This window comes from Papio anubis, chromosome 4, assembly GCF_008728515.1.
Source record: "Papio anubis isolate 15944 chromosome 4, Panubis1.0, whole genome shotgun sequence".
In the NCBI taxonomy this organism is placed as follows: Eukaryota; Metazoa; Chordata; class Mammalia; order Primates; family Cercopithecidae; genus Papio; species Papio anubis.
The window spans coordinates 38,934,036-38,946,327 of record NC_044979.1 but is presented as its reverse complement, the minus strand read 5'-3'; the positions used below and the strand labels follow the sequence as shown (position 1 = coordinate 38,946,327).

General features: G+C 35.9%; 1 pseudogene across 1 annotated transcript; it reads right to left on the bottom strand.

The window, feature by feature from the left end:
* Positions 1-909: 909 nt before the first annotated feature.
* LOC101019717 lies at positions 910-3,807 on the bottom strand (annotated as a pseudogene). Its single transcript, XR_002521161.2, has one exon. The product of XR_002521161.2 is annotated as an exocyst complex component 2 pseudogene (transcript).
* Positions 3,808-12,292: the final 8,485 nt, after the last annotated feature.

Sequence of the window (12,292 nt, the reverse complement as noted above, 5' to 3'; positions counted from 1 at the left end):
CAAAAGCTATGCTAAATTAAAATGGAATACCCAGTGGATATCATTTAAAAAGCAACTGAAGTTTTATTCTAAACAGTAGTAATTGATCCTACAGCGAGATTTATTCTGTAATCATGGAAGTCAATGGCATTTACAACTAGAATAAATTAAGGTAAATGAAGAGGAAAATTGTATTCTGTGTAACATTTAGTTCATTATAGGCTTAAACAACTATGTCAATCCATGTTCATCAATAGAAGTTATGGTGCTTGCAGACATAATTGAATGAAAATATTATCTCCAAGAAACAGCCAATGTTACACAAGCATAGAAATCATTATTGTTTTAACTGCTCTTCTTTTCAAGTTCTTACTAAAACGGATCAAAAATGTGAGTGATTTGTAAAGCTTTTGCATACTCTCTCTTTTGAATTTTAATATAAAGAGAGAAATTAAAATAGTGCTTTGGAGCTACAAGGGAACTTGTTCCTTTAAGATTGTTGTTTTCTTTTTAGAAATTATATTATGCTTATTTCTACTAGTTGGATTAATTAGAATCTCCATGTCTAATTCAAGAGCTTGAACATATATTCTTGAAGAAATTATACAATTGAGATTTATAGATTCTAATTCTGAATGCAAGAGTATTATTTACTAATAGGTGAACATTATGTTTACCAGGGGTTAATAACAGTAACAGTACTAGCAGAAATAGTCAATTATCTGAAAGGTCTCCCATGAATAAGGCAGAATTCCACTCCCATCTACTTTATGAGAATGAGAGAATCTCTTCTTTAAGGCAAAGCACGATGAGATAATAAGCACTGAGCTGGGTATTACTCCATCATTAAATTATGATTGTGTATATATATATACACACATATATATGTGTATATATGTGACATATATATATTCTGTCTTTTTTTCCAAGTAAATTACAACTTATATTAAAAGCAGATTCTTTATTGGCTGAATGTGCTGCACTAGATATTTAAAATAACACAAATATTCATGGTTGCAGTTTTTAAATTTAGCTCATAGTTGAGTTAGATACAACAGTTAACATGCTTAGGAAAGACAATATTCTGTGTATTTCTTAACAGCTTTATCAAGCACATTTGTAAAAGATTAAACTTTCATTTCCAGTTACTATGATTTCCCCCATACTTCAAGTGAACCAACACTTTCATTTATTTTAAATAAGGGAAACTGTACTACACTGTGCTCTAAAAATACTTGCATTGATGAGGACATTAATTTTAGCTTTTAAAAAAGGAGACTTTAAAATAACCTTAGAAAATTTTGAAAACCTTGACAAACCGACTACAAATAGAGAATTCCTCAGTTTTCAGATGCAACGGTATGATGGAGTTGGGCGGGCAGCTGATTTGTGAGAGAAGTCACGGTGACCTGAACCTATTCCAGTAAAGCCAGTCAGCAGTGAATGTGGGGCAAGTGCACGTGGCTGGTCTACAGCTCCCACTGCCTGGTGACCAAAGAGCATCCTGAGGTTTCAGAGAAGAGACTGTGTGAGAGCAGCATTCTTCCAGCTACTGAGCGAGATCCTTCACCGGATAAGAGGTGGCAGAGAGAAAGTAACCTGCTGAAGGAGGGGGCAATGGCGGGCAGGGAGTTGGCCGTCCACGCGGAGCCTGGTCTTTCCTTTAGGGGACCCTGAAGTCTGCAGCTGCCCCTCCAACACCTGTGAGTGTAACACAGTGACCGGCACTCACACTGCATCACAGATAACATACAGGGCCTCCGGGACTGCAACACGTGGATGTGAAGTGATGCACATCAAATTAAGAGTGAGTGAGAATGATAAAAGCTAGTGCTTAGCCTTGTTATTTTCCCGGACTTCCTTTATTTGGCAGGTATTTATGTTTTCATCATGGTTGAAGAAGCTGCTTGGAAACAGGTGAGCTGCAAGTGCATGCTACTCTTGAACTTGTTCAGGAGCTCTTCCAGTAACTTTTTATCTGCTCCACTGGAAAGCTGGGGCAGGGCTTCCAAGGTCTGCTTAAAACTTGACTTGCTTTCAGGTGTCAGGTAAACAGCCACAGTGTCCCTTAAAGCACAGATTTCAAGTCTTGCCTGTAGAACTCCATTTTTGTTGAAGGATGAAACACATTGCATCAGTCGACTGAGCTCTTCAGAAACTGCTTCTGTCACCTTGTACAGTACCTGAGGGGCCAGTTCTTTGGAAATAGTGAACACCTCTGCGTGCGCGGCAATTATATTCACCAGTGCTTCTTTTAAATAGTTGCTGACACCTGTTGGAAGCAGGCAGTCTTTACAATCAAAATATCCTGCACAAATTCCAGGTTCTAAGTAGCTAACGACGGGATCAGCTTTCAACTCGATGTAATTTTCAAAGAGTCTTTGATCTAGTTCTTTCAATGAGGCCATGCTAACCTGTGTTATTTTTTCTATTCCCTGGAAGTTGTGCTTTTGAAAATGTTCTGTGATATTTAGGAAGGTGTGACATTCTAGATAGCAGTAATTACTTAGGACTATCAAAAGGCGCTGTTCAGAGGTCAAGCTGAAGTCTTCATGGATACTTCCAAACAAATCAGGGGAAGAAACATCAACAGAGAGATTGTAGTATCTATATCTGCATCAGGCTTGATGCTCAACTGTTCCAGACAGTGTGTAAAAACCTGCATTATATTAATGCTTAGTTGGCAAACCTCCTCCTGTGTTTTAGGTTGTTGAAAGACACTGGCCTCTCCCGGCTTACACTCCAGAACCCCCTTCAGTGACTGCAGAGAACACACGATGCACTGTTCAAACTGACATGGTAGAGAAGTCAGTCTTTCATTATCAACAATCCAGTCTTCTTTTTCAGCCAATCTCTTTATTTCTTCCGCCGTATGCTGCAATGTGACCATTACGCAACGTACTCGGAGATCCAAAATGAGATCCTGGATGGTCTGTAACAGGTCATTAGGAATTTCAAGGGCAGTCAAGGATTCATGAGTAAATCTTACAGTCTGGATGGCGTGAGCGAGCCACTGTCCAGAGAGCTGGCACTTCACCTCCCAGCCTCCGCACTGCTTTGCTTCCCCATCCCGGATGCTGAGGGGCACATATATTCTGTCTTTACTAGGTGGCTTTGTACATCTGAGTGGTGAGTTAGTATTCAAAAGTATATTGGGAGTTTTCCTGCCTATCCACACATATTCCCTCTTCATTTAAACAACATACTCCTTTCATTTTTTTCTTTTGATTTCTAGAAGTTAAATTTGATTCTTTATTAGATGTGTTTGATCATCCTATATAGGCTCCCATTCCATGTGAATGCATTTAAGCATGTCTGTTTCTGCACTGTATGTAATGAGTCTTCCTGGCAAAAGAGACCAGGCTGAGTAAGACTGAGAATGGAAAAAAAAGTATTGTTTCTTCTAGGCCTTCTAAGCTGACAGAGCAGAGGCATGTATGTGTGTATAATAACCCATGAATAGAAACATATCTATAAATATTTCTGTATGTAAACCTTTTTACCTATATTAATCTGAACATTCCATACTGGTTTCTTCAGCTCTGATTCATTAAGGCATTGATAATTATAGCCTTTTCAATTTGCTCAAGTCTAACCTCCAATTCCAACAGTGAGAAACCTAATTCTCTCTATCTGGCATCCATTTCCATACTTGCTTAATTTCAGTAGGCATATATAGTGCTTTCAAAACTGCTCAGCTTTGCCCTTACGAAAAACAACTTTATCGTGAATGGGCGCTGTGGCTCATGCCTGTAATCCCAGCACTTTGGGAGGCCAAGGAGGGCGGATAATGAGGTCAGGAGATTGAGACCACCCTGGCCAACACGGTGAAACCCCATCTCTACTAAAAAACCAAAACAAACAAACAAAAAGTTAGCCGGGCAGGGTGGAACGCACCTGTAGTCCCAGCTACTCAGGAGGCTGAGATAGGAGAATCCCTTGAACCCGGCAGGAAGGGGTTTCAGTGATCCGAGATCTAGCCACTGCACTCCAGCCTGGGTAACACAGCAAGACTCTGTCTCAAAAAAAAAAAAAAAAAAAAAAAAAGAAAGAAAGAAAAGAAACTTTATCAAGTAGAATGCTATGTATAATTCTTTTTGCCTTTCATTTTACAATCACTACTCACTTTTAAGTTTTCTTAGATTAGCACCTTCTTCCACCATGGCATTTATACATTTGTAATACATTTAGAGCCTTTTTCATATTCCATATTCATCTTGAGATCTCCAGCTACACAAATGATATGTTAAATGTGAATACAGTAAGGTTTACTTTTGGGGGCTATAAAGTTTTGGATTTAATAAATGCTTAATATCTTTTATTTACCATTAAGTATAATACAGAATAGTTTCACTAGCCTATGAAATCTATGCTTCACCTATTCAATGTTCCTTCAATCCCAAACCACTAGCCACTGACAATCACTGTTAATTATACTATTTCTATGTTTTGCCTTTTCTATAATGTCCTGTCATTACAACCATAGTATGCAGTTTTTAGACTGGCTGCTTTCATTTAGCATCATGCATTCAAGATTCATCTATGCTTTTTAATGACTGATAGCACAGTATTTTTGGTTGAAAAATAATACATCATTGTATGGATTAACTGTGGTTTAGACTTTCCCTTATTGAAGGACATCTTTGTTGCTTCCAGTTTTTGTTGTTTATGAGTAATGCTGCTTTAAACGTTAACATGCAGACTTTTGCATGGATATAATTTTTAAATCAGTTGGGTAATTACCTAGGAGCATAATAACTAGATTGTATGGTAAGACTTACTTAACTTTGTAAAAACTGCCAAAATGTTTTTCAAAGTGGTTGTACCATTTGACATTCCCAACAGCTATGAATAAGAGACTCTGTTGCTACGTATAATGGTATGGTTAGATTTTTTTTTTTTTTCGTTGCGATAGGTATGTAGTAGTATCACATTTTGGTTTTAATTTGCATTTATCTAATGACTAATAATGTGGAGCATCTTTTCCTATGCTTATCTATAGTTTTTATATATTATCTATTTAGGTATCAGAATTTTGCCCATTTTTTATTTTTAATTATTGAATTTTAAAATTTATTTATCTATTTTGGATACAAATATTTTATCAGATAAGTTTTGCAAGTATTTTTTCCTACAGTGTAGCTGGTTTTTAATTCTCTTTACACTTTAACAGTAGAGTAGTTAATAATTTTAATAAAGTTTACTATCATTGTTTTTTTTTTCTTTCATGCAGCCTATTATTGGTGTTGTATCTACAAGTTAATTGACAATTCCAAAATCATGTCAATATTTTGCTGATTTTTATTTAAAATGGTATAGCTTTGCATTATACTTTTAGGTCTGTAATTGATTTTGAGTTAATTTCTGTATAAGGTGTAAGTTCTGTGTCCAGATTTGTTTGTTTTTCATATGGATTTCCAAATGTTCCCAAACAACTTATTACAAAGTTTACCTTTCTGTATTAATTTTGTCTTCTCTTTTGTTGAATAGTTGTCTATGTTTGTATCATTCTAAATCTAGACTTTATGATCATTTACAATGATATATATTTCTTCTTTGACCAGTGCACATAAATTTACAGTGAGCTTTGAAATGGAATAGTTTCAGTACTCCAGTCTTCTTCTCTTTAGTTGTTGGTCATTCTAGGCCTTTTGCCTCTCCGTATAAACTTTAGAATTAGTTCATTGATACTTACAATATAATTTTCTGGATTGTGGATTGGTATTGCATTGATGGTACACATCGAGTTGGGAAAAATTGCCATCATAAAAATATTGAGGGGCCGGGTGCAGTGGCTCACACCTGTAATCCCAGCACTTTGGGAGGCCAACGCGGGTGGGTCACGAGGTCAGGAGTTCAAGACCAGCCTGGCCAACATGGCAAAACCCCGTCTCTACTAAAAATACAAAAATTAGCCAGGCGTGGTGGTGGGCGCCTGTAATCCCAGCTACTCAGGAGGCTGAGGCAGAAGAATTGCTTGAACCTGGGAGGCGGAGGTTGCAGTGAGCCAAGATGGTGCCACTGCACTCCTGCCTGGGCAACAAACCAAGAACCTGTCTTGGAAAAAAAAAAAACATATATATATATATATACACACACACACACACACAGAGAGAGAGAGAGAGAGAGAGAGAATTCTAATCTATGAGCATGAAAGGTATTCTCCATATATTTAGAACTTTGAATTTTTATTCTTATTTTATAGTTTCCCACATAGTTTCCCACAGAGCCCCTGTACATATTTAGTTAGATCTGGACCAGAATATTCTATTTTAAGTTGGTTGGAGTGGTGGATTCCACTAATTGAGTTTTGAATTATTGACTGGTCTTACATGCTAGAAATAATCCTACGTGGCATGGTGTATAATTATCCTATATAGTGGTGAATTTGTTGTTATTTTGTTGACAAAGTCTAAGTCTATGTTCTCGAGGTATATTGTCCTATAATTTACTTTTATTTAAACATTGTTATCTGTTTTTGGTATTGGGATAAGGCAGAACTCATATAATGAGTTAGAAGTGTTATCTAAGCTTCTAATTTCCAGAAAAAAATCATAGCATTTACATTATAATTATTTTGAAGAATCGCTGGTGAACACATCTGGACCTGGCACTATTTGTCAGGTTATCATTTATAATTACTTTTATAGATATAGACCTCCTCTATTAAAGTAATTGGCATCAATAGATATATTAATAGGTTATGTATTTCTCTTGTTTGGGTTTTGTTACTTTTTGTCATTGAAGAAATTGATCAATTTTACCTAAATTATCAACTGTACTAGCATAAAGTTGTTTATAGTGTAATCATATTATCCTATGAATGTCATGAATTATTAGTAATGACATATCTTTCATTTCTGAAATAGCAATTTTAAATAATTCTTCTTCTCTTCCTACTCCTCCTCTCCCTTCTCTACCTTCTTTTTTCCTCCTTGTTCTTTCCTCATTCTCTTCTCCTTTTCCTTCTTCCTTAATTAGCCTCATAGGAAGTATATCAGTTTCATTTACCTGTTTAAAGAACCAGCATTTGGTTTTATTGATTTTCTCTATTGTTTTCCTGTTTTCAATTTCATTCATTTCTGCTTTAATTGAAAAATATATTTTTAACTTTATTTTAGATTTAAGGGGTACACATGAGATTTACTACATGGGCATATTATGTGATACTGAGGTTTGGAGTATGGATGATACCATCATCCAGGTAGTGAGCATAGAATCCAATAGGTCATTTTTCAGCTGACACCCCTCTTTCTCTCCTCCCTCTCTAGTAGTCCCCAGTGTCTATTGTACCCATCTTCATATCTATGTACACTTAATGCTTGGCTCTCACTTATAAGTGAGAATATACAGCATTTGTTTTTCTATTTCCATGTTAATTTTTATGATTTCTTTTCCTCTATATTCTTTAAGTTTAAATTTTTCTTTGATTTTGTATGATAAAAGTTTAAATTATTGATATCTTACCTTTATTTTTTTCTAAAATAGGTCTTACAAATTTGACCCTGTGTAATGCATTTGCTGCACTAACAAAAATTGGTAAGTTAATTTTTATTTTTATCTACTTTGATTTATTTTCTGTGAGACTTTTTTGTTATCCCATGTGTTATTTAGATATGTGTTAATTTCCAAATACTTGAGGGTTTTCGAGCTCTTCTTCTGTTATTGATTTACTGTTTAATGCTATCATGTCTGACAGCATACATTGTATGATTTTTTCTCTTTTAAATGTGTTTAAGTGCATTAGATGTGTCATATGTGATCCACACGAGCTTCAGAAAAATGTGTATTATGCTATTGTTAAATGGAGTATTCTACAAAGGCTGATGAGATCAAGTTGACAATGGTGTTCAGGTCAATTTTTTTTTTAATTTGCTTTATCTATGAAGAAGGGTGTTGAAGTCTTTGATTATAATAATTGATATTTATTTATTTATTTATTTATTTATTTCGAAGCAGAGTCTAGCTCTGTGGCCCGGGCTGGAGTGCAAGGGCACAATCTTGGCTCACTGCAGCCCCCGCCTCCCAGGTTCAAGTGATTCTCCTGGCTCAGCCTCCTGAGTAGCTGGGATTACAGACACGTGCCTGGATAATTTTTGCATTTTTAGTATAGACGGGGTTTCACTATGTTGGTCAGGCTGGTCTCGAACTCCTGACCTCATGACCGCCTGCCTCGGCCTCCCATAGTGCTGGCATTATAAGCGTGAGCCGCCACGCCCTGCCTTCTTTTATTTCTAACACTTTTTATCTAAAATATTTTGATGGTATATTGTTAGTTACACACACTTACAATTGTATTGGATTCTTGAAAATCAATTCCTTTATCTTTCATAAAGCTGCTCATTATCCCTAATTAGTTTTTTGTTTGTTACTGAAGTCAGTGTAGTTTGTCTGAAACTAATAAAAATACTTCAGCTTTAAAAGTAGTGTTAGCATGGTGTATCTTTCTTCATCCTTTTACTTTTAATCTGTAGCTGTTGGGTAGAATGTCCTGTAAATGTCTATTACAGTCATATTTTTAATCACTCCTCCCTTAGAATATAAGTTCCATGAGGACAGGAAGTTTTGCCTCTTGCCAATCTTGTTTTTTGCTTTATCTCAAGCACACAAAATAATGACTAGAGCACAGTAGGGGCTCCACAACAATGCCTGGAACATAGAAGGAGCTCAGTAATATAAATGAATGCCATAATTTCAGACTGTGCAAATAAAGGATTTGGGGAAAATTAGTCCTTGAGGCATAGGAGGAAGTATAATCTCCATTATTTTTTATAAGACATAGATAAATTTTCATTTAGCAATAAAAACCCACTGAATTTTTTACTTTAAGAGATGTTTAATTGAAAAAAACAGCAATCTCTATAATCTTTTTTCTTCCCCATAATTTAATGATAAGTCCTGTTTGTTATAAAAACAGTTAATTTAATCATTTCAAACGTAAATAAAGTCAAAAGTAAAATGTATTTTCTGGCATGCAGTCCACTACTCCTTTGATTTGAACCAGATGTTTCTCACTCCTTGGAAATAATCATATTAAGAATCTGAATGACAGAATTGTGGCTGTTTTCTAGGCACACACAATTTGTGCTTTGAAACCTGATTTTTAACTTCACTATCCTCAAAAATTTTCCATCTTTGATCTCATTCTCTTAAAAACTGTGTGTCATTCATCAAATTTAATACAGCCTATCATAATGTATTTAAACAGCTCTTGTGCCAGGTTTCAAGGGGAATACTTCCAGTGTTTGCCCATTCAGTATAATATTGGCTGTGGGTTTGTCATACATGTCTCTTATTATTTTGAAGTATGTCCCTGTCTGATAAATACCTAGTTAGTTGAGGCTTTTCTTTTTCTTCTGAGATGTAGTTTCATTTTTGTTGCCCAGGCTGGAGTGCAATGGCATGATCTTGGCTCACCTCAACCTCTGCCTCCTGTGTTCAAGCAATTCTCCTGCCTCAGCCTTCCAAGAGGCTGTGATTACAGGCATACACTACTATACCTGACAAATTTTTTGTATTTTTAGTAAAGATGGGGTTTCTCCATGTTGGTCAGGCTGGTCTCGAACTCCCGACTTCAGGTGTTCCTCCTGCCTTGCTCTCCCAAAGTGTTGGGATTACAGGTGTAAACCACTGTGCACTGCCTAATTGAGACTTTTTAACCTGAAGGATATTGAATTTTATCGAAGGTCTTTTCTGCATTTATTGATGGCATGTAGTTTTTCTCTTTAGTTCTATTTATGTGATGAATCACATTTATTGATTTGCATATATTGAACCAATGTTGCATAAAGCCAACTTGATCATGGTGGATAAACTTTTGGATGGGCTGCTGGATTCCGTTTGCAGGTACTTTGTTGAGAATTTTTGCCTCAGTATTCATCAAAGATATTGGTCTGAAGTTTTGTTGTATCTCTGCCAGTTTTTGGTATCAGGATGATGCTGGCCTCATAGAGTGAATTAGGGAGGAGTCCCTCCTTTTCAATTGTTTGGAATAGTTTCAGTAAGAAAGGTATCAGTTCTTCTTTGTACCTCTGGTAGAATGCAGCTGTGAATCCATCTGACCTTGATTTTTCTTAAATAGTTGGTTGGCTATTTATCACTGCCTCAATTTCAGAATTCATTATTGGTCTATTCAGGGATTTGATTTCTTCCTGGTTCAGTCTTGGGAGGGTATATGTGTCCAGGAATTTATCCATCTCTTCTAGATATTCTAGTTTATGTGAGTAGAGATGTTATTATTCTCTAACAGTTGTTTGTAGCTCTGTGGGGACAAGGATGCCTTCTTTCACCAGTCCTATTTAATACAGTATTGGAAGCTTTGGCTAGGGTAATTAGACAAGAGAAAAAAAAATTATTCCAATAGGAAGAAGGGAAGTCAAACTATCTTTGTTTGCAGTTGACATGATCCTATATCTAGAAAACCCCATCATCTCAAGACAAAAGTCTTTTAAGCTGATAAGCAACATCAGCAAAGTCTCAGGATACAAAATCAACGTGCAAAAATCGCTAGCATTCCTATATGCCAATAACAAGCAAGCTTAGAGCCAAATTATGAATGAACTCCCATTTGTGATTGCCACAAAAAGAATAAAATACCTAAGAATCCAACTAACAAGGGAAGAAAAGAAGTTCTTCAAGGAGAACTACATACCACTGCTCAAAGAAATCAGAGATAACACAATCAAATAGAAAAAAAAAATCCATGCTCATGTATAGTAAGAATCAATATTTTGAAAATGGCCATAGAGACCAAAGTAACTCAGAGATTTAATGGTATTCCCATTAAACTACCATTGATGTTCTTCACAGGATTAGAAAACCTATTTTAAAATTCATATGGAACAAAAATAAGCCCAAATAGCCAAGGTGATCCTAAGCAAAAGGAACAAAACTGGAGGCATTACCATATCTGAGTTCAAACTATACTACTGGACTACAGTAACCAAAACAGGTACTGGCATGAGAACAGGCACATAAACCAATAAGAAATAAGAAAACAGAGATTAAGACTGCACACCAACAACTATTTGATCTTCGACAAAACTGACAAAAACAAGCAGTGGGGAAAAGATTCCCTATTAAATAAATGGTGCTGGGAGAACTGGCTAGCCATATGCAAAAAATTAAAACTGGAACTCTTCCTTACACCATATACAAAAATCAACTGAAGGTGGGCTAAAGACATAAATATAAAACGCAAAGCTATAAAACCCCTAGGAGAAAACCTAGGCACTACCATTCAGCACTTAGGCATAGGCAAAGATTTCGTGATTAAGATGCCAAAAGCAATTGAAATAAAGCAAACTTTGATACTTTGATAATTGGGATCGAATTAAACTAAAAAGCTTCTGCATAGCAAAAGAAACTGTCAACAAAGTGTAGAGACAACCTGTAGAATGGTAGACAATTTTGGCAATCTATCCACCTGACAAAGGTCTAATATCCAGCATCTATAAGGAACTTAAACAAATTTACAATAACCTCATTAAAAAGTAGACAAAGGATATGAACATACACTTCTCAAAAGACAACATAATGGGGCCAAGAAATATATGAAAAAAAAAAAAGCTCGACATCACTGATCATTAGAGAAATGCAAAGCAAAATGACAATGAGATACCACCTTACTCCAGTCAGAATTGCTACAATTAAAACGTCAGAAACAGAACAGATGCTGGCCAGATTGTAGAGAAAAAGGAACACACTTACACTGGGTGTGTAAATTGGTTCAACCATTGTGGAAGACAAGTGTGGTAATTCCTCAAAGACCTAGAACCAGAAATACTGTTTGATGCAGCAATTCCTATATATATAGACACACACATATACACACATACACATACATGTATACATATATGCATATATACATACACATACATGCATACATATACATACATGTATATATACATATATACACATATACATATATACACACACATATATATACCCCCAAAGGAATATACCCAAAGAAATATAAATCATTCAATTAGAAAGATACATTGCAGCACTATTCATAATAGCAAAGACATGGAATCAACTCAATTTCTCATCAATAATAGACTGGATTAAAAAAAAATGGTACATATACACCATGGGATACTATACAGCCATAAAAAGGAATGAGATCATGTCCTTTGAAGGGACACAGATGGAGCTGGAAGCCATTATCCTCAGCAAACTAATGCAGCAATAGAAAACCAAATAATGCATATTCTCACTTATAAGTGAAACTGAATAATGAGCACACAAGGACACATGGTGGGGGACAACACACACTGGGGCTTGTCACAGAGTGGGGGTGGGCTAGGAGTGG